This window comes from Saimiri boliviensis, chromosome 5 (assembly GCF_048565385.1).
Source record: "Saimiri boliviensis isolate mSaiBol1 chromosome 5, mSaiBol1.pri, whole genome shotgun sequence".
Taxonomy (NCBI): Eukaryota; Metazoa; Chordata; class Mammalia; order Primates; family Cebidae; genus Saimiri; species Saimiri boliviensis.
This window is the reverse complement of record NC_133453.1, coordinates 11,964,848-11,992,733: the sequence shown is the minus strand read 5'-3', so window position 1 is coordinate 11,992,733 and position 27,886 is coordinate 11,964,848. Positions and strand designations below refer to the sequence as shown.

The following is a 27,886-nucleotide window of genomic DNA, read 5'->3' as shown; positions in this document are numbered from 1 at the left end:
AGGGGACTGGGAACATTTTATGACCTAGCACCATGCTGGCCACAGAGGGGATGCGGGGGACTCATGATACTTATGGGGGGGGTGGGAAAGAAGATAGAGGCAAGGAAGGGAAAGAACAAGGAATTTGTGTATGGTGTTACCAAGGAAGTAAAATGCACTATTATGTTAGTAATTTGAGTGGCAGAATCTATTTTTAAAGTTTTAATACAGATTTTCATAGAGATACTAGTATTATAGGAAGAGGGAGTGTGTTATTAAAGAACAAAAACAATAGCCTTAAGGCAGGGTTTCTCAACCGTGGTGCTTTTGACACTTTGAATTGGATAATCTTTTGTCATGAGGGGCTGCCCTGTATGCCGTGGGATGTTTAGCAGTGTTCTGCATCCTTACTTACTAGATGCCAGTAGAATCCCTCCTTCCAAGTTATGCCAACCAAAAACATTGCTAGCATCCCCTGGGGAAAGATCATCTCTGATTGAGACCACTGCCTTAAAGGAACAGTGCCTTTCACTCCACCAAAATTATTTTTAATCCATACAACTACATAAATAAATTTAAAAGGCAACACCATCATGAAGGAAGAAATGTACAACATACTACAAAGGACTAAATCCCTTATTATAGACAAAATTTTTAGGATCAACGTAAGATAAATGCCTCAATAAAAAGGGCAAAGAAAAAGCAATCTACAAGGGAAGCAGGTAACTAGAATGGGCCATTGTTTCAGTGACTTGTCTGAGCAACAGAATTAATCAAGAAACTTTTTAAACACTGATTCCCCAGCTCCAGGCTGTTAATCAGAAACTCTAAAGGAGAAACCTAGAAACCTGTATCGTTCAACATTTGCCAGATGAATTCTGATGAACCTGGTCCCAAAACCAAAATTTAGAAATTGTTAGTATAAACTAGAGGTTGGCAAATGACAGCCACAGGCCAAATTCAGTTTGTGTTTGTAAATAAAGCTTTATTGGAATACAACACATATTGTGTTTATGTGTTGACTGCTTTTGCACTACACCAGCAGTTGAGTGCTGACAGCTGAGGCCACCTGGCCCACAAAGTTTACATGGTATTTGTTATCTGGCCCTTTAGTTATCCCATATCTGATCTAGACAGTACAGACTTTGGGGTTCACAAAAGAAAGAAATAGGTAGGTGGGGTCACCTGGAAAGACTTCAAAAAAGAAAACTATCTTGAACAAGGCCATACAAGTTTGATAGCAATAACATCTATTTTCTCCCCCCGCAACTCTTGGTGTGTACCAAGTGATTAAATAACAGAAGGACCTTTTGCAAAACAACTTAAAGGGCCAGATATTCTTTTAATCATAATTATGTGCAGGAAGGCTGCAGAATAATGAAAAGAATGCTCATCCAGACAGTCGGCCTAGAAGCAAGACCACAATGAAGGTCATACCCCTACCTTACCTTCACTGGAAGAAACATGGAAATTCTCCCTCTCCCTTTCCATCCATCAGCTGAACTAAATAGAGATGAATGATAAGCAGCCCATGCCAAGGCTAATTATAAAACTAGGTGGACCCATGGAAGATGGTGGACAGGGAAAGGTCACACAAACTAAGGGGATACTGAAATAGCAGGAGAGCATTTGTGTCTGCCAACTGGAGAGGGGGACTACTACAAAGGTGACCCCAGAATTTAGAGCTCAGGGTTACTAGAGAAACGAGAATGAACAACTGCCACCTGGAGTCACCATGATATGGCAGAGAAAGACTGGGGTTCCAGTCTTATTTGCAAGTGATTTTGGACAAGGCAAGAAAGCCTCCTGGGGCTCAGCACCCTCAACTATAAAAGGAAGGGGTGGGACTAGAGAGTTCTTAAGGTCTTTAAGTTCTTAATATTGTGTTTCTATGTTTAAAATAGAAATTGCAAGGGTTGTCAATGTCATCTTCCTTCTGAAACGCAAATGAACAATGTTGGGGTCCAACTGTCACAGTATTTTTGTCTCAAAAAGAAATTTTTCCCACCTTCTTCAATAAGGATTTCAACTATCTTCCAACACCAACTGCCTACTCACTAGGAATAAAGATACGAAAAAAAAAATCACTGTAGTGCTTCTGCCAGTAGTAGACTCAGCCAAGAAATGCATCCCCAGAATTTTTTTCCAAATCCAAATAATAAAAATGCTCATTCGCCTTACTGATCGAGAACTATGTGTCTTAGTGAAATACACATTCCATGTTTTGATATGTCTTTACTTCTGTATTAGAAACTCTACATCAATTCAAAAAATTATTTCAAGACTAACTTGGGCAGTCCATTATTCCCCTCAATTCTGAGTCAGCTTTCTTGAAGCCAGCTTGTCCCGATTTTGGGGTATGAGTTGAGTCACATTTGAAATTAGGCTAAAAGGAAATTACAAACAGAATTCAAGCATGTGGCTATAAAATGAATCCCTTAAAAATCAACTCTTACCTATTGTTTCCCTACTTTTTCATGCTGTCTCTTTAAAACATGCTGCATTTGAAAATTACCTTGAGATCTCAGTACTTTGGCTTTAGTCTGATTAACACATAGTGATAAGTCATAGTGACGAATCTCTAAGCCCTGCTCAGCTGCAGATATGTCAAGAATTAAATGAATTGTTCTTCAAAAACCTGACCTGCCATTTGTCCCTTGGTTTCCATATTTAACGAAGTCCTAAGAGATAGCATTCATCTGCACTTACTGACACAGGCACACCAGCCTCAAATGAAATTTTTTTTTTCTTTTTACTTTTGGTCATTCAAAGACCAGTTTCTTGAATCAAAACCTTGCAGAACAATTCCAGTGCACATATTTTTGTTTCGCCTCTCATCAGAGACACTCATACATCCTATCAAACTCTTTCTTACAAAACAACAATGCCATCAGTACAGGAAATATGTCAACTTCTGCCTCTTTCCCTACTCAGGAAAAGAAGCCTGCATGCAAACTGAATTAAACTTCCTGTGAAGATCATATGATCATCTCAATCAAAGCAGAATAAACACTTTACTAAATTTAACATCTAGATAGAATGAAGACTTTTAGCAAACTAGGAATAGAAGGAAACTTCTTTTATCTGATAAAGAGTATCTACAAAATAAAACTTCGGCAAGTATAATACTTATTAGTGAAAGGTAGAACCGTTTCTTTCTGAAATTGAGAAGAAAGCAAGGATGTTTGCTAATACCACTTCCATTGCACACTGCACTAAAGGTCCTACACAGTGCAATGAGGCAAAAACAAAAAGAAAGTATAAGGATCCAATAAGAAAATAAGCTGTCAGTTTACAGACTATGTGATTATTTATACAGATAAATTATTAAAATATGGAACTTCAGCAAGTCTGCTGCATGCAAGGTCAAAATATCCCAAAAAATAAAATTATTTTGCATCTCCATGTATCAGCCACAAACCAAAGATAATTTTTTCAAAGGTGCTGCTTACAATGAAAAAAAATTAAATTCCTAGTAATAAATCAATTTTTAAAAGTGTATGGTCTCAACAAACAGAATTGTAAAAGGAAAATATTCTAGTCATGAATTAGAAAACTCAATATTACAAAGATCCAAATTTTTCTTAACCTACAAGATTCAAAGCTGCCGAAACAGAAATCACAACAGTTGTGTAAAATGGCCCCCAACAGTACAGACTCTTGAATAAGAAGAACGTGGGAGGGCTTGCTCTATTAGAAAGCAGGAATTTTAAAGCTATAGTAATTAAAATAGCATGATATTGGCAGAAAGATGAACAAATAGACCAATGGAACAGGGAGACAAGAAACTGAAAGGGTCACATACGGACAGCTGACTTCTAAATAGAGTCATGAGATAAGCATGGTCTTTTCAATAAACTGATCTCCAATGAGAAAAAAAAAATGAAGCTTGTTCCCTCTCTGACACCGTATACAAAAATAAGCCCCAATTGGATTGTAGATCCAATTGAAAGGTCAAAAATTAAGCTTCAAAAAGATAACAGAAGAGAATATCTATATAACATTATATTTAACAAATATTGAATAAACAGAACACACAGAGCATTAACTATAAGAATATTAATGAGCTGGATGACAACAGTTATAGGATACTGATTTTAAAAAAATACTATACAGCCATGGAGACGAAAGAACGATAGCCTTATACAGCAAGCAGAACAGATTCCCCAAACACAATGTTTTTTTCCGCTTGTGTAAGGATTGAAAACAGCAAAAGTGACCCATGCTAGAAGTCAGAAGAGTGGTTAACTTTGGGAAGCCAGGAGAGTTGGGGACCAGGAAGTGGCTGGGAGGCAACATTGTCACCCTTGATCTGGGTGATGGCTGCACAGGTGTTCATTTTATAATACATTGAGCTGTACATATTTGTTCTCAGTACTTTTCTGTATAGATTTTGTGCTTTGCAATTTTTGAAAATTGTTTTTAAAACACCTACCATGTATACATTATCTGATGTACTCTTTGTTCTTTAACAAACATGATGAAACTAACTTGCCTCTATCAAAAAGTAACCATAGGTTCCTTCCTGACTTCCCTACCAGGCAAGAGTGGCACACAGATTCCAGAGTGACTCTTGCCCCAGCACAGTGGCCACATGAAGCCAGAGGGACTGGGGGAGCCAGCAGATGCCAAAATCCAGCAGGCGCTGTGTCCGCGTAATGAATTTGCCCTTCCTCCTCGAAGACCCAGAAAGCCAATGAAACATGTCAACCAGGGGTGGAAACTCAAGTCAAAGTATCACTCTCAAAAGAACTTTTCACTTTTGTTGGGACCCCAAAGATAGGGACCCCAAACATTTTAAATGTTTTTATTTCTTTATTTTTTTTAAATAGGACAAGTGGCATGCTCTATGTTTTTAAAGAATAAATAAATGTTCTTTATTTTTTAAAATAAAGAACAAATGGCACCAACGTGGGGTAGCAGGGAGCTGGAAAACCAGACACATAGTAGGTTCTCAAAAAATATTTCTTGTCTGAAACAAAGAAGAGACCACATTGCTTTCTAGATCGTTCTTTATTCAGAGCATTTCCTACCAGGAAGAGCGTTCTTCTGTATCTGTTAGGCTCAGTGGCCTGGGATCCTTAAGAAAAGTTGGAGAGAGAAATCTATGGGTGCCTGTGAAGCAAGCTGCAAGGGCAGAAAAATCAGGGTGACCTTGTTAAGGAAATGTGGGGGAAGCCTTTGGGTTGAGCTATCCAGTGCCAAGTGTTCTTTCGTACCTGCCTGGGCTCTTGACCACTTTGATGTGTGTTTTTCTCTCTGCAGGCACACAAAACTCCCTCTGCTCTGTTTTCAGCTTTTCTAACCTTATGTGGAAACAGCTGCTCTAATTTTAATACCCATCTGCTCCCGGGAATAGGACAAAAATCAGTGGCTCTGCAGATAAATCTAAAGTCTTTGGGTATCCAACCTCATTTATCTGGAGATAAGCCTTCTATATACAGCACGCTTCATATAAGCAGCTACACTAAGAAAAAAACTAAAAAGGAAAATCGATAAAAATTCAAGCCACCAAAAGAGCAGGTGGCCCTGGATCTCCAGTACCAATTGTTTTAAAATCAACAAGACCCAAAGACCACTAAATTGCATGTGTGTTCCGATTGTCTCATTGCAATATTTAAAAGAAGATCTTTGATTGGCTAGCAAATCTGCTTAAAGGCCAGGGTTTTTTTGCCCCATGAGGAAGCTGAGAGGACCTCTGTAGTTATGAAAGACAGAAGAAACAAAAGAAAAAATAATAAAAGAACAACAAAACAGGACTAAAAGTGGAAGAGGTAAACTGTAAAAGCCCTACCAACTAGAAACAGTCATGGACTGTGAAGCAGAGAAGCCAGGATGGTCATAACAGAGACAGGAGTCTCTGCAGCTTAGGAGTTCAGACAGGAAGCAAAAAGATGAGAGAAGAAACCCACCACCACCTTTAATGCTGCAGCTCTGTGGACATGGGACAGCTATACACGGAAGCAGAAGAAAGAGAGTTCCACCTGCACTTCCGTGCATTGTCTTTCATGACACAGAAAGCTTACCTCCACCATGGCAAGCTAAACCTGAAACTGGTAGAGACCTGACACCTGTATAATTGTATCTAATGAGGCAGTATGACAAAGGTACTATAGCTCTGAAGACACTCTACAATACTGATCATTCAAATTACCTCTTTTAAAATGCAAATCTTTAGCATATCCAATTAAAGCATAAAATTAGAAGGCTAGAAGAACCCACTGGGAAAACTGTCAGAAAAGTATAACCATATAGAATTAATAGCTTTCAAGCAAACAATTTTTGAGCACAGAGCATCCTCTGAACTGTTTTAGAATGTTGATGAAACCAATCCCATTTAATAATGCTTGTCAGGTTGAACTATGTGAATTGTTAGTGTATAAAGCTTATAGACACCATGCCAGCCTGGGAAACATGGCAAAACTCCATCTCTACCCCAAAAAATGCAAAAACTAGCTGGGCATTGTGGCAGACACCTGTAGTCCCAGCTACTTGGGGTCTGAGGGGGAGGATTGCTTGAACCCAGGAGGTGGAGTTTGCAGTGAGCTGAGATCGCACCACTGCACTTCTGCCTGGGTGACGGAGCAAGACTATGTCTCAAAAAAAAGATTACAGACACCATGACTTACCTTGCATATGCAAATGCCATAGGCATCCATACAATAAAAAATTGGATGGAAAATTTCACTATTCAGGATTTTAATTATAACAGATTGAACTGATGGCCAGGCCCTTCTCCAGTGAAAAAATATTAGATAAAATTAAAAATGCTTTCAATCAGAGGTAAGCTTTAAAAAGGGGTGAAAGAAAAGGGGAATCCCCTGAGTTCATGTTCTTTCTAAGGACATGGATGAATCTGGAAACCATCATTCTCAGCAAACTGGCACAAGAACAGAAAACCAAATACCACATGTCCTCACTTATAGGCGGGTATTGAACAATGAGAACACATGAGCACAGGGAGGGGAGCATCACACACTGGGGTCTGTTGGAGGGGGGACTAAGAGAGGGACAGCAGGGGGTGGGGAGGTTGGGGAGGGATAACATGGGGAGAAATGCCAGATATAGGTGACGGGAGGATGGAGGCAGCAAACCACCTTGCCATGTATGTACCTATGCAACAATCCTGCAAGATCTGCATATGCGCTCCGGAACATACAGTACAATAAAAAAAAAGGAAAGGGGAATCCTCAAGTTTCAGGAATGATAAGAAAATTCACAACCAGAGAACTTAGCATATGATTACACTGCATTGACCACACAGGTTACAGAGCTGCAATTAAGATCTACGGTTCTGGGAACTGGGGTTCTAAAAATCACATGGTAGTGTTCCAGCTCTTTTAGAATCTGTCTACCAGTCTTTCTGGTTTTTACAGGAAGCTCACACACACACACACACACACACACACACACACACACACACAATCAAATGGGGATGGGAAATGGGGCCTTGAGCACAGGAAAAGAGAGGTAACCATCACTGAGCCCACACATGAAGCCTCTTAGAGACTCCTGTCTGATTAGAGAGGGCAGAAGGGACACCAAATAAATCTACCAGCAGGCCTGGAGTAACAGCAGAAAAACTGACATCTTTACAGTCTTTGGATTTAAAAAAAAAAGATTTCCCATGAATAATTAAAACCTCCCATATGAATGTCACCTGTGCTTAACAACATCTCCTTCATGTGGACATCCTAAACTGAAAATTAACATTAAAAACATGTTTAGGGCCGGGTGCAGTGGCTCACGCCTGTAATTCCTTTGGGAGGCCAAGGCAAGCAAATCACCAGAGGTCAGGAGTTCGAGACCAGCCTGGCCAACATGGTGAAACCCTGCCTCTACTAAAAATGCAAAAATTAACTGGGCATGGTGGTGTGCACCTGTACTCCCAGCTACTCAGGGAAGCTGAAGCAGGAGAATCACTTGAACCCAGGAGGCGAAGGTTGCAGTGAGCCAAGATTGCACCATTGTACTCCATTCTGGGTGACAAGAGTGAAACTCTAACTGGAAGAAAAAAAAAGTAGAACAAAAAAAAACATGTTTAGGATCAGTATGGTAGTGGAGTGACACTTTTCACAACACAGGACACATGTGACTCACACACATGCATGTGCACACACAGACCCTTATCATAATAAGCACACGGTAAAAAAAAAATTACAAACTATAGCCGGAAATAGGCCACCATCAGCACTTGGAACGGTGGATAAAGGGTCAACAAAACCTTTCCCACTCCTGCATGAATATATATTTATGCATTTTAAGATTTTAAAAAAAGATGTTTAAAGTAGATCTAAAACTTTTTTATAATTTCCCACAACGTTTTTAATTAACTGACCTGATTAACTGTCCTGATACCTTTGATAAGAAGACTTCTACTAAAGATATTAATAGCTAAGATTTCTGAGTGCTTATGCTATATCTGGCATGGTTCTCATCGTGCTCCCTATATTAATCCACTTAATCTTCGCTATCACCCTGTGAGGCAGGTACTGTTATCTGCATATTATCTCTGAGGCTCAGAGACTGAATAACTTGTCCATGGTCCCTCAGCTAGCAACATAATGAGAATACTAATCCAGGTAGAACAATACAATTCCAATCAAAATCCCAGGCTCCCTTTTTGTTGTGTAACTTATCAAATTGATCCAAAACACAAATGAGAGATGAGAGGACAAAACATTTCCAAGATAATTTGAAGAAGAATAAACACATATTTCCCCAACAGAAATAAAAATTTATTATAAATCTATAACTACATTGAACAATGTTTCAGAAGAGAGAGCACAGAGATTTGCCATGTAAAGAAACTTAGAATATAACAGGGAAGGCAAAGGCAAATTAGTATAGGGAGGCTGGGAGTGGTGGCTCATGCCTGCAATCCCAGCATTTTGCAAGGCTGAGGCAGGTGAATCACATGGGCCCAGGAGTTCAAGATCGGTCTGGCCAACATGGTAAAACCCAGTCTCTACTAAAAATATAAAATTAGCTGGACATGGTGGTGCCCGTATATAATCCCAGCTACTCGGGAGGCTGAAGCGGAAGAATTGCTTGAACCTAGGAGGCAGAGGTTGCAGTGAGCCAAGATCACACCACTCCACTCTGGTCTGGGCGACCGAGTGAGACTCTGTCTCAAAAAAAAAAAGGGGGGTCAGGCACTGTAGCTCACGCCTGTAATCCCAGCACTTTGGGAGGCCAAGGTGGGTGAATCATGAGGTCAGGACTTCGAGACCAGCCTGACCAAGATAGTGAAATCCTGTCTCTACTAAAAATATAAAAATTAGCCAGGCGTTGTGGCGCACGCCTGTAATCCCAGCTACTCAGGCGGCTAAGGCGAAAGAATCACTTGCACCCAGGAGGCAGAGTTTGCAGTGATCCATGAGCCGAGATCACACCACTGCACTCCAGCCTGGGCAACAGAAAAAAGGTAGTATAGGAAGGATCAACTTTTTAGTAAGTGACACTTGAATAATTGCTAATCGCTGATCTGGAGCTAATAAATATCTAACCTATACCATACACCCATACACACAATGAATTCCAGAGGGATTTTCTGTGAACATGTTAAAAATACAATCTCAAAACTTTTAAATCAGGGCTTGACAAATTACAGCTCACAGACCAAATGTGGGCCATCACCCGGTATTAATAAGCCAAGTTTCTCTGGAGCACAGTCACACCCATCAGCAGCCACCACCCGATATTAATAAACCAAATTTCACTAGAGCACAGTCACACCCATCAGTAGCCGTCACCTGATATTAATAAACCAAATTTCACTGGAGCACAGTCACACCCATCAGTGTATCCACTGTCCAGAGCTGCTTTCCCACAGTTGAGCAGTTGCAACAGACATGTGGCCCACGACGCCTAAGCTGTTCACTCTCTGGCTCTTTGTTGATTCCTGCTTTAGATGAAAATATAGGACAATAACTTTACAACATCAAGATAGGAAAGAATCTCTTGAATGAGACTCATAAAATAAAAGGAGAATAAATTAAACCGCAGGAAAATTTAAATGAATGAACTAGAGCTATATCTGAAAGCCACAGACAAATCACAAAAACACAGATGTCAATGGAAAAAAAGCAAGTTGTGAAAGGATTCTGCAGTATCACACGTCTATGTAAGTTTTATGCCTATGTTGTAAAAATATTTTAAAAGGCAGAAAGCTTACAACCCAATTCGGAAGAATCATTGTTTCTGGGTAGAGAGGGAGGGAAATGGGATAGGGAGGAGTAAGCAGGGTAGGGCAGTGGAGGTGGTGGGTTTTAACTCTATTTGCCTGTTTTGTTTTTAAATAATTAGAAACCAATATGGCAGAATGATGTTTGGTGAACCTCAGTGGCAGATGCTAATTGCAATATTCTCTGTGCTTTTCTGTAGTTTAAAATAGTTCAGAATAAAGATTTTAATTAAAAATGTGATCTTGGCCAGGCACAGGGACTCATGCCTGTAATCCCAGCATTTTGGGAGGCTGACACAGGTGGATCATCTGAGGTTATGAGTTCAAGACCAGCCTGATCAACACAGTGAAACCCATCTCTACTAAGAGTACAAAAATTTCCCAGGCGTGGTGGTGAACTCCTGTAATCCCAGCAATTTGGGAGGCTGAGGCAGGAGAATCACTTGAACCTAGGAGGTGGAGGTTGTAGTGAGCCGAGATCACACCCCCGCACTCCAGCCTGGGCAACAAAAGTGAAACTCCATCCCAAAAAAATATAAAATAAAAATATGATCTTCTTCATCCAAGCACCTTCTCTGTTCCAGGTATTTCTGTAGTCAGGGATTGGTAAATTCCAACCCAAAGGCCGAATCCAACCCACAACCTGTGTCTGTACAGCCTATGAGGCAGGAATAATTTTTATATTTTTTAAAGGTTGAAAAATCGAAAGAAGATTAACATTCCAAACAATCATGTAAATGTTTGATAAGATTCAAATTTCAGTGCCCATCAATAAAGCGTTATTGGAATGCAACCACCCTCATTCATTTTACATATTATTTGGCCTTCACATGACCTTGTCGCTCACAACACTGAAAATATTAACTATCTGACCCTTTACAGAAAATGTTTGCTAACCCCTGCACTAGGCCCAGAAAACATGCAAAGCTCCTGTTCCCAGAGTGCTGGTAGAGGGACAGAATGACAAACACCATAGACGCAGCAACACTGTCACACACCACTGCTTCTGTGTATGATGTAACGCAGGTAAAAGGCGAGGACGATTTTCTTGCCTGGATTGTGCATTCTACTTTCTATAGCTTCAATAAAAATGGCTAAATAATTGTGGAGCTCTCCCAATGAGGCAGGAGTAATGTCTGGATTGTAATATTTGTACTATCTTCTTCTTCTTCCCCAAATTATATCACCGATTCAGCCCACTGGCTAGAAATATTCAGAACATGAAATTTTATTACATAAAAGTTTTTTCATGAGAAAAATCAATCAATCTATCCTGTAAAAATTATAGTAGAAATTTAAATAACTGCATAACTTTCTAGATGATGATTTTTTTTTTTTTTGAGATGGAGTTTCGCTCTTGTTACCCAGGCTGGAGTGCAATGGCACGATCTCGGCTCACCGCAACCTCTGCCTCCTGGGTTCAGGCAATTCTCCTGCCTCAGCCTCCTGAGTAGCTTGGATTACAGGCACGTGCCACCATGCCCAGCTAATTTTTTGTATTTTTAGTAGAGACGGGGTTTCACCATGTTGACCAGGATGGTCTCGATCTCCTGACCTCATGATCCACCCACCTCGGCCTCCCAAAGTGCTGGGATTACAGGCTTGAGCCACCGCGCCCAGCCCTCTAGATGATTATTTTAATGTTGTTTGTGCTTTAAGCTCTGCATTAATATTAATGTTAAAATATTAATGTTAACATTGTGCCCTGGTACCATTTGTTCTGAAGATGAAAGGTTTTCAGACTTTGGAAGGAGCCACGTCCAATAAACCTAAGCACAGGTTCTGAAAATACACAGGAAGGATGAGTTTCCTTTATCAATGAAGACAGCAAATGACACAGAAAAGGCAGCATTTGTGGCCGACTGTGTCATGCTGCAGAAATCACAGAAAACACTCTACATGGCTTCACAGCCCAGGGACATGGTAGAACGGTTTCCTGGAACGTAGTAAGTTCACTTAGAAGAATGTTACTCAGAAAGCAACTATTTTCACGTTCTTAACTAAGACCTGCATTCAGATGGCCAGTTCTATCCAGAGGGGAGCCTGCAGCTGACGTTCATGAGGATGGCTCAGGGTCATGGGAACACCATCACTGGATTTGCATTTGCTCCATTTGGCAACGCACAGAAACGTATCATTGTCCTCAACTGCCGAGAGCGTACTGGAAGACCACTTACCAGGACTGGGTTCCAGGTTGTGGTTCTTTTGTGATACTTACGCACCGTAGAGAACCCTAAGAACAGCTTCCACGCCTGTCAAATGCCAACATGGCAATGTGTACGCTGCTCTTATCTGCAGTTCCCAAACTGTTTGCCAAAGTGCCATGGGGTGCCAAGCTAAAGGCACAGGGCACCACAGATTCTATTTTTTTAATTTTCAAGAGAAACACAGGATCTACAACTTCTGTCAGACATTTCACAAACTACTAGCTAGAAGTAGTTCATTGTTTCAACATTAGATCCTATTACATTTTGATGATATCATATCTTACCAGAGCTGGGTTTTTCAGCAACTGCTGGGATAAAAAAGCAAATCCTCCCTAACAGTCAATGTGAACAGGAAATGAGGTGAGCAGCTGTATAGTGCTTCACAGGCACACAGTCCCAGCAGTATGTAACTATGATTACTTAAGAACAAAACAGGCCCGGCATGGTGGCACGCAGTGGCTCACGCCTGTAATCCCAGCACTTTGGGAGGCCAAGGAGGGCAGATCACAAGGTCAAGAGATAGACACTATCCTGGCCAACATGGTGAAACCCCATCTCTACTAAAAATGCAAAAATTAGCTGGGCATGGTGGCACACAGCTGTAGTGTCAGCTACTTGGGAGGCTGAGGCAGGAGAATGATTTGAACTTGGGAGGTGGAGGCTGCAGTGCACTGAGCCGAGACCGTGCCACAGCACTCCAGCCTGGTGACAGAACGAGATTCCATCTCAAAAAAAAAAAAAGAGAATAAAACAAAGGTATTTTTTTCTTTCCATTTATGTGTATTTTTTTCAAACAGCCACAAAGTTGTTTGCATATAAGTTGTTGGGATCTAGCCACTTAATAAAAAGAACCATTAGCAATTTCTTTTGGCCTGAAGCACTATAAAAAGTATGCTGAGATGCTAAGACTACCAGGAACCAAGAAAGTTTGGGAATTCCTGGCTTACATCAAAACAGTTGTTGTGACACTACACCAGGTGTCCCCAAACTTTTTACACAGGGGGCCAGTTCACTGTCCCTCAGACCGTTGGAGGGCCGCCACATACTGTGCTCCTCTCACCGACCACCAATGAAAGAGGTGCCCCTTCCTGAAGTGCGGCAGGGGGCCGGATAAATGGCCTCAGGGGGCCGCATGTGGCCCGCGAACCCGTAGTTTGGGGACGCCTGTACTACACAGCAAAAGTTCTTCATAAATTGGGTCGCTTTATAAATAAATTCTGTAAGAAGTAAATTTACAAAGTTCTGCCACTTAACACTTGTGGAAATCTCAATAATCAGTCCTCATCTTCTACAAGAACCAAATAGCTGGAATTTCAGGAGACCAGTAGGCAGACCACAGAGAAGAGGCTTATCTGCAAATTGACTGAAAATTGACTGGGTTGGCAAAGCACGCAACTGACAGCTGTGAAAGATCCTCACAACCATGCTGATCTTGTGAGCTTTCACCTCCATTTTACAGAGAAGGAAATCAAAGTCCTATGAGGTTACACACAGGTTTAGGGTCCCTAAGTGACAGAGCAAAACTCAACCCAGTTCTTTGAACCTGTCTCCACCAGCCCTTCTTCTAATACGTACTGACAGGAAATCATACATAACCACCTTGAAACCTCTGTCACATAGTGCCAGGGGCATGTTATACAGTCTCCATACCCACTCAGTCCTGAGTCTCTTTGAAGGCCTTTTCTTCAATATGCAGGTAAGGAGCATGAAGCTTTTGCACTGTAGTCTGTCACTCTTTGTTATCCTATTGTTCCTATGTTTTGGCAGCTGGTCAATCACAACACGGATTCAGGCATTAGCTGCAAACTGAAGGCAACCATACTCGAGTTGAGCACTACTAAGGTCAAATCCCAGCACAGTTGCACAATACCTCTTAGTCCTTGAGGAGTTAAAGTAACTTCTCAATTCCTCAGTTTTTGCATATTTGAAATGGGGATAGTATTTTCTTTGAGGGACTGCTGAGGATTATCAGAGAGAATCTAGGACTTGGATACAAAAACTTAATCAGTGGAACTGGGAGTTCCGGTCTCATCTGAGTGCACTATGAGGGAATCAGACATTACGGGCATTCTGGATGCACTGGGGGACCCTGATGGAAGTCTGACTGTTAAAAAGACAAAACGTTCCAGAGAGAGATTTACTAAAAAGGAAGAAGGTATCTGGTAGAGCCAGCCACAGCAAGTAAAGATGCCTCCGGTGAGGGAGAACAGTTCTAGATCCAAAACTTCTGCTGATATTGAACTTACACTGACCCAGCTGTGCACGAGGGGCGTCCGCGAAGAGAGCAGTCCCTTGGAAGGTTGCAGCTCTATGACTCCAGAAGCCTCGCTGCAGACCCAAAGCTGGTAGAACATTCTGGGCCCACTGTTTTATGCACCTTTCCAGAATGGCCTGGAGTTACCAGGCTATTTGGCCTAGGTTTCACTTTGACCAATAATAGGCACAATGAGCTCCAAACTGGTTATCTTTGGTCTCCTGACCTAACACCTAGAGTCTGATAACTCTATGAAGGACTCGGTTATTTACTTTCCTTATCACATCTATACACATAAGGAGAGAGAACTAGATGGATAATAAGAAATCTTAAAGTGACAAGCTCTATTACTACGTATTAGAAAGCAAGAACTTATTCCAATATACAAAACTATTTTGGACCAAAATACGTATTTTCATATTTAAGGCAAATGCACAAGTGACTTGCTAAAATAAAACAAAAGCTTATCTCTAGTTAAAATTTAATTCCACTTGCACCCTCATTAAAACATTTGTATTGTAGAATGTCCAACATGAGATACAGTTATCAGTATCTCTATTGTGCCCAGCTCTTCAGGGAAGAATTTCAGCAAACAGCCATTAAAAATCTAATTTTGCTTAATAGAATATAGATTAACAGCCAGTTCATTCTATAAATATGGCTTCTAAAAACAGAAGTTTTGGTGGGAAAGGAAAAAAAATAAAATTCAAACAGCAGTACCAATTACTACAGCAGCGTTTTTAGTAGTTTGGCAATCAGTGTGAACCATTGTAAAAAGCAAAATCAACCATTCAAGCATATGGCTGCAAAAGAGGCAGATCACCTGAATTAGAGTCACAGCAAATTTAATTTATGAACAATAACACACTTAATGCATTGTGTAGAAAATAAAATAGATGACAAATTTTCACATACTGAGCAAGAGTTCTGTAGCAGTGCTTGAAGCACTGAAAATATGATTTCCAAACCTAAAAATAACCCTGTAAGGTAAATGTTACCAACTCCATTTTAGAGGTGAGACATCTAAGACTTGGAGAAGTTCACATATCACAAACATAATATATGCCACAGGGAAGAGTCAAAGCCAGATTGTTTTTACCATACTCTGCTTTTCCAAAAAAAAAAAAAATTAAGAGCAAGTTTCCTGGGCATTTTGTTTCTTTTAATGATTTACTTTTCAGGAAAGACAGTTTGAGTTGGGTAAATCTTAGTATACATTTAGAAACAAGTGACTACACAGAGTATCAAGCTCCAAAATCATTAGTCTTTGTTTCAGCCACCATTCATAACTGCTGAGCTTTAAATTCCTAATCATATATGCTAATTAAAGGGCATCACAGCACAGACAAGCAAGTTAAGAGTAAGGTAAAAAATAATTCAGTTTGGCACTGAACAGAGTTTGAGATTTACATCCGAAGATAGGCATCTAAAATTCAAGGTCTATCAGGAAAAAAAAAAAAAAAAAAACATGAAACACAAATAGATGGAATGCTGGTTTCTCAAGTTGCCCAGCCTTTCTGAAGTTCCTCTACTTGAGAACAAGTGAGGGTAGCTCCAGCCTCAGTCTACTGGCCTTAACTCTGTCCTCCTTCCCAGGCTGTTTCCAGACTCTCCTACAGGACATTTTTATTAACAGGGTCATAATCTCCTGGGCCGGGGAGGTAACTCTGTATGGCCCAAAGACTTTCTTGCAGTTTTTCTGGAGCTAGACAAGGTTGTCTTGAGGCTACAGAAAGAGTCAAAGAACAGAGCTATGAGCCTGGGCATGAGAGACTGGACTCCAGCCCTGCCTCCTCTGCAGACTGAACAATGACTGAATTGCAGCTTCCTCGTACAAAATCTAAAGGACCAATGCCCGCTTTCCTCATGGCTGGTTGGAGAAATCAAATGTACAGAGCAATAGGATCTGAAATGATTATTATAAAGTTGTATTAGTATTTACCTCACATTACCCAAGATACAATCACTTAAGTTCTAACATTGTATATGTATAGTTGCTTTTACTGCTAGGATTTGGAGCTAATCTACAAAGACTTTACTAAGATTAGCAGTAACATTGGTCACCAAAGTTTTATTCTTAGAAGGGTAAATGGGAATCTACGCGACGACAGAGTCAAAGCAGGAGAGCTGGTGACGCCCCCACCGCCCCCCACACACACACCCACTTGATGCATTTCCCAAGTCATCAAAGGGTTTAGAATTGTTCTGTAGAGGACAAAGTGTCACAGTTCTTTGGTGACCATCCCTTCACTATGAGACTAGTGGCCAAAAAGACAACAACAAAAAACATCAATCTAAAGCTATCGCAAAGCAAGCAGCCACAAGAAGCAAGGGTAGCTAAAATCCAACTAAGAGTCTGGGTTTCCGAGGCTTTAATTATCCAGGTGGACATGGGCCTGCATGCAGGAATCTGAATAATAAGACCAGTATGGTGTGGAATACTTTATCAAAGTGAAAAAGTGAAGGAACGTCTTTTATTGGAAAACAAGTTTCACAAACACCCTGTGTTAACGTACATTAAAGTTGTTACTCAAATAGATTCACATTTTTTTTTTTTTTTGAGATGAAGTCTTGCTCTGTCAGCCAGGCTGGAGTGCAGTGGTGCGATCTCAGCTCACTGCAACCTCCACCTCCTGGGTTCAAGCGATTCTCCTGCCTCAGACCCCTGAGTAGCTGGGATTACAGACATAACTACTACACGCCACTAATTTTTGTATTTTTTAGTAGAGACAGGGTTTCACCATGTTGGTCAGGCTGGTCTCGAACTCCTGACCTCATGATCTGCACACCTCAGCCTCCCAAAGTGCTGCGATTACAGGTGTGAGCCACCATACCCAGCCAAATATATTTTTATCAAAAAAACACAAAACTGATCAACTTAATTTAATATAATGTGGTAGAAAATATTATTTTGCTGCAGCTAGATGGTTGCTCATAGGTGACTGTGCTCATGAAGTTTCTCTGGAGTGTGCCCACTGGTGCTACTACCATGGACCACCATGACTATGGGGCCACCATGGGCCACATGATGTTGAATCCTCCCATATCCTCTCCTTGTTCAATCCACCTTGAAACTTTTGTCCTATGGCTCCATGTGATTTTGAGCCTTCACTTGCAGCAAATACATCATTTACTTATTACTGATTGCTTTTTCTCATTGGCCAACTCTATGATCAACCCAAATAGGCCTTGTATCTCAGAGTGGTACTCAATCATAAAGTGGTCACTTTTGACCTAGGGTGATAGTAACAAGAGAACACAAAAACATTACACATTATCTCAGCCAACTCACAGACCTCCCTGAGAATACATCCTCAGACAGTGTGTGTCCCTCCTTCCACTTTTTGTCCCCAGAAACACTGCTTTAGAAGAAAGAACACTAACTGGATAATCAAGAGAACACTGGCACTCTATCCACTTGTGGCCATCATCTCCACTCTCTGGGTGTCATGGATGAAGTGAGGGAGCAGTCCGGAATCTAGATCAGGTCTGGGGCCCTTGGCAGGTCCACCTCCTGTAATGCCATTAATCTCTAATACCCTGGGGTAATGCCAGGACGATCTCTGGGCAAAAGGGCTCACATACCCTCAGTGAGCATTCCTAATGTATCTTCAATCATGGTGTTTACCTGGACACGTGGCCTTTCCTGGTCTCTAGGCTGAGGCCTTTGGCATGCTTATGCAGATGGGAGGGTCTGCTACAGGTTGCTCTGGCCACACTGTGACAACCTGCCCTGCAAAGGTCCTGAATATGGCTAATTCTGGCAGACATCCGACACATGCACCGAATAAGAACCAAAAGACGAAACCAAAAGTCAACCTTGCATTGACTTCAAAATATGCAAAATGAATTCAATAAATAGGAAATCCTTTATGATACTTTATTTTGTTTATCAAAACTCAACATTAGCTCTACAACAAGTAAAAATCAGGATGGAGAGTATGGTAACTAAAATAAGGAAAAAAAGAACTCTCTTTCTTGATTCCATGACAGTAAATTTATATTCTAGAACAGAGATTATGACATGGTTATATTTCCAGTATTTGTATCCAATTTATTCAAATAATTGCAACCTAATTATGTGAAGCTATTTTAAACACTGATTTGCTTCCATTTAAATTAAAATCTCATCACCTGTGACTATTATTCCAAATACATTCCTTACGATTGAGACAATGAAATATTAATTATAATTTTGAAAATTAGCTTTGCTTAGATACAACTGTTCTCAATAACTTACAATCCTCTGAAAAAGGCTCTTAAAGACTGATCTGCCAAACACATTCATTGTATCCTTTCCTATTTCAATTTTTAATACAAAAAAGGATTTATATTTTTTCTGATATAATAAGTCATTTATTTCCATATTTCATAGAGAAGACAGAGGAAAAAGAGTTTTTTCTGTTTTAAGCATGAAAAGAGTCCCATGTCAGAAATTCAGGCTGGGCATGGTGGCTCTCACCTATAATCCCTGCACTTTGGGATGCCAAGGCAGAAGGAACTCCCAGAAGCCTGGGAGTTCAAGACCAGCCTGGGCAACATGGCAAAACCCCAACTCCACCAAAAATTCAAAAATTAGGTGGGTGCAGTGGCACACATCCATGGTCTCAGCTACTTAGGAGGCTGTGGTGGGAGGATCTCTTGAGCCCAGGAGGTCAAAACTGCAGGGAGCCAGCATCATATCAGTGATTATGTGATTACACTCCAATCTGGGTGAGAGAGTGAGCCCTGTCTCAAAAAACAAAGAAGAAAAGAAATGTCATCACCTGATCGTCAAGAAGTCACATGACCCCTGGGCTTTGGTTGCTATATCCATCCAATTGAGATAAACCTCTTTATCCTGCACAGAGGCAGGAGCTGTGCCCAGTGGTTTTCAGAGCCTGCCAGTCCTATATTCTGCTAGATATATAATACAGGCAATAGAGCATGACAGCTGTTTTTTTAATTACAGGTACTACTGGCCAGGAAATAGTGAATCCAAAATTCCCCTAAGAGTTTGGAGGTAGCTGGAAATACATAGTGTTATTATACAAAAAGCTTCGGCCAGGCATGGTGGCTCATGCCTGTAATCCCAGCACTTCGGGAGGCCGAGGTAGGTGGATCACCTGAAGTCAGGAGTTCAAGACTGGCCTGACGAATATGGAAACACCCCATCTGTACTAAAAATACAAAAAATTAGCCAAGCATGGTGGCACATGCCTGTAATCTCAGCTACTCGGGAGGCTGAGGCTGGAGAATATCTTGAACCTGGGAGGTGGAGGTTGTAGTGAGCCAAAATGGTGCCACTGCACTCCAGCCTAGGCAAGAAGAGCAAAATTTCAACTAAAAAAAAAAAAAAAAAAAAGCCTTCATGCTGTGAAAGCCCCATAGGAGAAAACATTGTCAGTCTAGAAAGGGGATGATACCAGGCCAACACCATTCATTTCAATGACAGTTCTTCCCAATTCCTCCCTGTGAAAAATATAGTCAGGAAAAATGGAACTGCACATGTTTTCTACTGTGCTTTATAATATGTGGCTCCAGAAGGTAGGCTCCAAAATTCTCAACTCAAACTCTACTGTCTTCCTGAAGGCTTATTTCCAAGGGCCTCTCACACTGCATGTGATGCAGCTCGCCAGGCATCAGCCTCACAAAGCTGGTGCCCAGGACACACGGCCCACCCCAGTGAATTCTACCTTAACGAGGCTTCGTTCTTCATCAGCACACCGAGTCTCAGCTGTCCTCTAAATTTTTATGCTGCACATTTCATACTCCATTTGTGAGTAGACTAAAGTTAACAAAATTAGTAAATTGGCTGAATTTAGTAATTTTGAGGTATGCCAATTCAGTAACTGTTACATAAGCTAAATAAAATGATATTCTTCTTTTTAAATGTCTTTGCTTTTATTTTAATACCCCTTAAAGTGGTCTTGTGCCTCAATCAAAATTTTATATAGCTGAGTACACAGTGGCTCATGTCTTTAATCCCTTTGGGAGGCTGAGGGAGGAGAATCACTTGAAGCCAGGAGTTCAAAACTTGCCTGAGCAACACAGCGAGACCCCCCTCCACACACCGCTCCATCCCCGCTCCCACCATCATCTCTACAAAAAATTTTAAAATTAGCAATTTTACAATGACTTACATATGTAATTCTAGCCACTCAAGAGGCTGAGGATTGCTTGAGCCCAGGAGTTTGAGATTACATGTGTCACTGCATTCCAGACTAGGGGACAAAGGGAAACCCAGTCTCTAAAAAATATTTACACACACACACACACACACACACAAAATAATAATTTATTTACCTAGTATATGCCACTGAACAAAGCTAAAAAATCCTAAAGTAAAATTTATTAAGTAATTATGCATTGTATGCCTGGAGAAGGCCTTTGGTAAGAATATTTTATTTTCATTTTGAACATGTATCTAACAAAATTGATTGTCTGGTTGCATAGCCCAAATAAATTAGAAGCCGCACATTAGAAAGAGGAGTTTTTACTAAAAACCAGCTCAGTGATATAAGCAGAAAGAGACAACCGGCTTGGAAAGGAGCAGAAAAGATGTGAAAGGAAGAAACATGGAATCAAGAAGCTGGTAGTTGGTCACTGGAGGCCACTGGGTGGGGCTGGGGGGAAGGGACAATGTCCTAGGGCTTCTGCTCACTTAGAGGTGGTTGCAGTTACTGCCTGATCCTACATTAATGCCCAAGATAATGACCTTGAGTTACAACAGAAAGGATAAATTATATTCTGTGTGCTCTCCTGTACATATAGTGTACTGAAGAACCATTCCTTAAAAATGATTGCAAAGAAAAATTTCAGAATTTAATGGATAAACTTCAGGTCTCTGGGAAACTCTTACATAATTTATCAAATGCAAGGTAAAGCAGCTGGTACTATATTTTAAATAATTAAACAATAGTGAATATAAACTTACTACAGTGATTTCCAGTTGAATTATTTTTACACATATCATTTCATTATGCCATTTCACAGAATACCTAAAATGCATGAATGTGTGCTAACAGTCCATTTGCCTATGTGTAAGACAGCTGGTTGCCTCAGCTTGGAACTAGACGGGGAAACAATGGATAGCTAATAACAATAATAATTACACCTGAGATTTTTTTAACACATCAACTATCACAAATTTTACTTCGTAGGAAAGAGTATTACCATCAGGATAGTGATAATAACATAATCCCGAGTCACAATGCTCTAATATTAGTACTGAGTCAACCTCAGAGGATTTCTACCAGTTGGCACTTTATAATGCCAATAATTTCATATGCCAATTTAAATCAGATATATTTAAGTCATTTCCTCAAAAATTTGAATCAATAAAAAATCAAAGTGACCTTGAGATTAGTTAAGATTTTAAATAGGTCAAAAAAACTTTCTGTACCTGAGTTTTCACTACTGTTAGTCATAAATGAGCAATTTGATCATCTCTCAATCTGTCCACGTGGCCTGTGTGGATTCACGTGTTTTGCAGCATGCAGTCACTCACAAAGTACAAGTGCAAGGCACACACAATCAACGGGCAGTTCCACAGTGTCCAGGGAGAGTGAAACACCCCCAGTGAAGACATGAAGGTCATATCTGGTGGCTATGCTGTAGTGGACCTTCTGCTAAGGGCTATGACTAAAACAATCATTGACAGTTTACAGGGCATCTGCATATATTTTAGGGAAGGAGCAAACAGGTGATTGAATGAAGTGAGAGGCAACACTACTCATGGTTTTAAATGTGGTATACTCTAAAACCTTACCCTAGCCTCAGCATGTTTAAAGAAAATGTAATATGAACATAGGAATCATTAGCAATTATTTTACATTGGTTATTAGAAATCAGCAGAGTTGCTTCTTGGCATTCTCATCATTCAACAGTCTTTCCTGCAGATTCCCTACAAGTGACAGCAAGGCTGACAGTCCTGCTGTGTTTGCTGGCTTGGCATTTGACAGGTTGACCAGGTCTAAAAGAGTAGAACTAGATTTTATACAAGAAATGTGACCCAGGTTTTGAAATCTGTCCATCTGGGTTCCAGTTCTGCCCCTTTTCTTTTCTATTAGGTTGGTGCAAAAGTAATTGGTGTTTTTGCCATCACAAGTAATGGTAAATCACAATTATTTTTGCACCAACATAATTGCAGCATCACGCCAGGAAAGTTTTCCAACTCTCTAAATCTTAAGATGTAGCTTATCCCAGAACTGAACTGCTAAGGTTGCTCAGAGATTGCATAAGAGAGTGCATTTAAGGCATGGAGCAGGGTGTCTGCTACAGAGTAAACACTTAAATATGCCAGCTAACATTAATGCTGTTGCGAATTCTAAGAATGCCTCAATCCAATGGCAATGAGTTTATGAATAAGCAAACTAATTTTCTGGTCTCGTCTCTCATCCCATGGATCATTCTCCACCTGTACTACTATTCCATCCTAACCTTTGTTTTTGAACAGTGAAAAGCCATGTGAGATCAAGCAATTAAGGGTTCTTTTATTATTATGAAACTGAGAAGAAGTGAAAAATCGCCAGGGTGGAGTTTCTTCACACTTGAGAAAATAGATGGATGGCGCTCACTCATATGGGATGCACAGGAAGGTTGTTCAGAACCAAAGTGACTCGGATGGGCACCCTCTCAGCCCGTGGGTGTTGCAGAACAGGATCACCCTCCCCTCCTGGGCCTGAATATGGTATGAAAAGGGCATCACTCCTGAGAGGCACAATGGATAGAAATAATAATGGAAAAGAAAAAAATTCAGAAAGCAATTAAGGAACTGTCAACAGAAAGGGCTGAGAAAAACCAGATATCAACATTACCATTTAATCTTTTTTCATATATCTTTTTGGCTCAAATTACTTTCATGTCAGAGGTATAATTATGGATATCACTACAAGCCATTGGCCTCACAGTTGGCACTCTCCTTACCCCCAACAAATTAAATGTCAGCCATTGGGCTTCAGCCATCATCATTCCTTCAAGAAAGGCTCCTGTCAATCACCTCACTATGTGTGATGAGATGAGCTGCAGCCTTGAAGCAGAAGCAGCCCTCTGCAGTTTGGGGTGCTCAGGTAGCTTCTGCAGACACAAATGGTTCTCTTTTGCTTTCCTGATAGAGACCCCTGTGAATCCTCAGAGAAACACCAACCCCCAACCCCACACTGGGATGGGGCATCAGTCCCTTGAGAAGTGTATGGGCTGAACTGCATCCCCACAAAATCGATATGTTGAGGTACCATTTCCTGGTATGTCAGAATGTAACTGTATTTGCAGATAAAGTCTTTAAGGGGTGATGAGATTAAAATAAGGCCATTAGGGTGGGGCCCTGGTCCAACAGGACTAGTGCCTTTAAAAGACAGAGACACACCATGCATGTACATGCCGGGAGGAGAAGCCCTGTGAGGAAGCAGTGAAAAGACAGCCATTTGCAAACTAAGGAGAGAGGCCTCAGGAGAAACCAAACCTGCTGACACCTAATCTCCAACTCCCAGGCTCCAGCACTGTGAGAAGATAAACATCCACTGTTTAAGCCATCCGGTCTGCAGTGCTTTGTTATAGCAGCCTTAGCTAACTCATACAAGAAGTTTCTGTGTGTTTCCAAGGATAAACAAGTCCATAATGAACTCATTACTAAGTGCTCTTACTAAGGGTTTTAGTACTGCAGATATTAAAAGTATAAATAATAACCACATAAGTATGCCTAACATCAGAAATTACTGCAATAACTTCCTACCATGTTTCTTTATGGTTCATCATTGCTCTATTTAGATAATTCCCACATACCACTGTCAAAGTAGAATCTTCCTAAAGCACAGCTTTGAAAATCGTATTCACCTGCTCAGAGAAGTCCACTGGATTCTCATGGATGACCAAATGAAACTCTCATGTGAGGCCCTGGAGAGTCTGGCCCCAATGCTACCTTCCCAGCCATCCTACAACAATACTTCCCACACTTACCAGATGCTCCCAACAGGATGATCTGAGGTCACCTGAGTGCACCTGGCCTGACCCTTACCCCTTGCCCTCTGTTTGGTTTTTCTTACCTGAAACCATGGGCCTCTTGAGCTTAGAAGGCTCCCAGGGGGTCTAAGAATCTATTGAAATTGCATATAAATAATTACACCTCTATATCTGACCTCTTTCCAGAAAGAGGGCTATAATTCTCATCAGATTTTCAAAGAGCTGTGACCACACTGAGTTTTACCTGAGCCCTGTACACCTAGAATACAATGATGGTTAGAAATCGCCACCCTTTTATATTCCAGGAAATGACTTACTGCAAAGAACCACCCATCCCCATATGACTTAGATAAGACTCACCAGTGACCTCTTCGACCCCCAAAGGCCAGACACAGACTTCAAATTCTCATAAATGAATAGCTGAACTCTGTCCCCATTGACCCACCTGAACAAGATATGTGCTAACGTGACTTGACCAAACTTGAGTCTTTTCTCCCCTGCGGGCCAACTCTGATCCTTCCTCAGCCTGAGTCAGCATGGGAATGCAGAGTAACCTAAGGGCCATGGACCATAAGTATTACAAGTTGAATTGTGTACCGCCAAAAAAGATTTGTTGATGTTGTAATCCCCATTACCTCAGAATGTGAACTTATTTGGAAACAGGGGCTTTGTGGACATAGTTAGATAAGATGAAGTCATACTAATTAGTGTGGGTCTGAATCCTCCATGATTGGCATCCTTATAAGAAGACAAGAAGAGACAGAGACACAGAAGTTGGAGACAGGGGAGTGATGCATCCACCAGCCAGAGAATGCCAAGCATCGCAGGCAACACCAGAAGCCAGGAGAGAGGCCTGGAACAGATTCCTCCAAAAGGAACAATCTTGCCAACATCTTGATTTCAGACTCCTGGCCTCTAGAACTGTGAGAGAATAAATTTCTGTTGTTTAAGCCACTGAGTTTGTGGCATTTTGCATCGTGGTCCCAGGAAACTACTACAGGCAAGGAAAGACATCTGGTCAACTGTTGGTTTGTGACACCTGCTCATCCTACTCCTCCACACTAGATCTTTTCAGCCTGTTTAATCCTCCCTGCAAAGAAAGTCCCATTCTGCCTGACCTTGGAGACACTTGCAAACCTCATGGTGAGAGCATTCCCCCTACTGCAATAGTGCCCCCCTCTAATCGTAAAATCTCCCTGTCGCCTTATCACAATCGCGCTTTCGATGAAGTCTCTCCTTAACTAAGCCCAGGTTGGTGTTTTTCTTGGACAAGCTCTATAGTTCATAAATGGCTAAGAACCAGCGCTCCTCATGAGCTAATCTCCACACACCTTCCTTCCTAAGCTTCCGCCATCCTGCCAGGCCATTTCCCCTCAAATCCTTGCCTTTCCCCCTCCCACCAGCAGGATGGAGCTTTTCCAAGTCTACCATTGGTAAAGGGATCCTGTGGATTCCCCACCCCCCATACCTCCTTGTTTTCCAAGATCCCTGCCCGCAGCCCAGGCAACAGGATATGAGCTAGTTGCCCTTAGGGAAGGCCTGCTACTGGGAGCCTGAGAAGGCAGGCACTGGATCCTGGCATTTGAGCTTCAAAGCCACAATAAGGAAGAAGAAAGAAAATGCTGGACAAGTCCTTGATAGCCACTGCAGACTACAGAAAGACTCCATGGGCTGAGGCTGCAAGGTGGGCACAGAGCTGCTCTCGCTGGAGTGAGCACTGTTGTCACCAGTGTCAGGTGAGTAGAGACCTGGATATCCATTTCCACTACAGTGGGTGCTGCCTTAGGGCACTGCTCCTTCCCATCCCAGAGCCAAGGAACCCCCAGCTCCTTCCACCTCGGCTTCTCTCCCTGCTGCATGCATTCCTCTCTAGGAATCACATGCTGTGATGCTTAAAGGATGTCCCTAAACAGATGTCCCATATTATCCATGAACTGGGACAATCAGGCCTCACATGAATAACCAGCAGCCATGGTGGGGCTTCACAGAATCACAGACGTCCTGGGTTGGAATGGAGTTTAAAAGTCTTAAAGTCCAGCTCCCCAGACATACCAGCTGCTTCACAAACATTTTTCAGACAGTGTTTATAAAAGTCTCTAGAGGAACTGAAAGAGTTTGTTGCAGAAAGCTGGGGTCAGCTCGTTGTTCTTCCTGAGCACCTGCTAAAGAGACGAATCAGGAAAATGAAACAGCAGGGAAGGAAGGTAAGAATATAACAAAAGGAAAACACAACTATAACTTAGAAGTGAAGGTAAGAGGCCGAGCACCATGGCTCATGCCTGTAATCCCAGCACTTTGGGAGGCCGAGGCAGGTGGATCATGAGGTCAGGAGTTTGAGACCAACCTGGCCAACATAGTGAAATCACGTCTCTATTAAAAATACAAAAAATTAGCAGGCTGAGGCAGGAGAATCGCTGAAAATCAGGAGGCGGAGGTTGCAGTGAGCCTAGATTGTGACATTGCACTCCAGCCTGGGCAGCAGAGCAGGATTTTAACTGAAGAAGATGAAGAAGAAGTAGAAGAAGAAGAAAGAAGAAAGAAGAAGAAAGGAAGGGGAAGGGGAGGGGGAGGGGGAGGGGGGAGGGGGAGGGGGGAGGGGGAGGAGGAGGAGGAGGCGGCAAACAGGAAATGCTCTGCAGCAAGAGACCACTAGAAAAATACTACAGGAATCTAAATGTCCATTCTTCCACATTTTACCTATTTTCTCTTCCTTGCATTAAAAAGTTAAAAGGTGAGTCTCCAGAACAATATAATAAACTTAAAAAAAAATAGTAAATTGTGGCCGGGCACGGTGGCTCAAGCCTGTAATCCCAGCACTTTAGGAGGCCGAGGAGGGTGGATCACGAGGTCGAGAGATCGAGATCATCCTGGTCAACACGGTGAAACCCCGTCTCTACTAAAAATACAAAAAATTAGCTGGGCATGGTGGCACATGCCTGTAATCCCGGCTACTCAGGAGGCTGAGGCAGGAGAATTGCCTGAACCCAGGAGGCGGGGGTTGCAGTGAGCCGAAATCGCGCCATTGCACTCCAGCCTGGGTAACAAGAGCGAAACTCCATCTCAAAAAAAAAAAAAAAAAATAGTTAAATAATGTCCACATTTTAACTATTTTCTCTTCCTTGCACTAAAAACTAAAAGGTGAGTCTCTGGAACAATATAATAAACTTTAAAAAAAAAAGTTGATTATAAATCATTCTACTATAAGGACACATGCACACGAATGTTCATTGCAGCACTGTTCACAATAGCAAAGACCTGGAACCAACCCAAATGCCCATCGATGATAGACTGGACAGGGAAAATGTGGTACATATATACCAT

The 27,886-nt window shown here is 41.4% G+C and overlaps 1 protein-coding gene and 1 non-coding gene across 3 annotated transcripts in view; one reads left to right on the top strand and one right to left on the bottom strand.

The window, feature by feature from the left end:
- The window catches only part of DNER (delta/notch like EGF repeat containing), a 376,416-nt gene that overhangs the window by 252,060 nt on the left and 96,470 nt on the right, over nt 1-27,886 (bottom strand). The window lies entirely within an intron of this gene.
- On the top strand, nt 7,304-7,363 carry LOC120364450 (U7 small nuclear RNA). The gene has a single exon (XR_005579705.1). It is a non-coding gene; the product is annotated as a U7 small nuclear RNA (small nuclear RNA).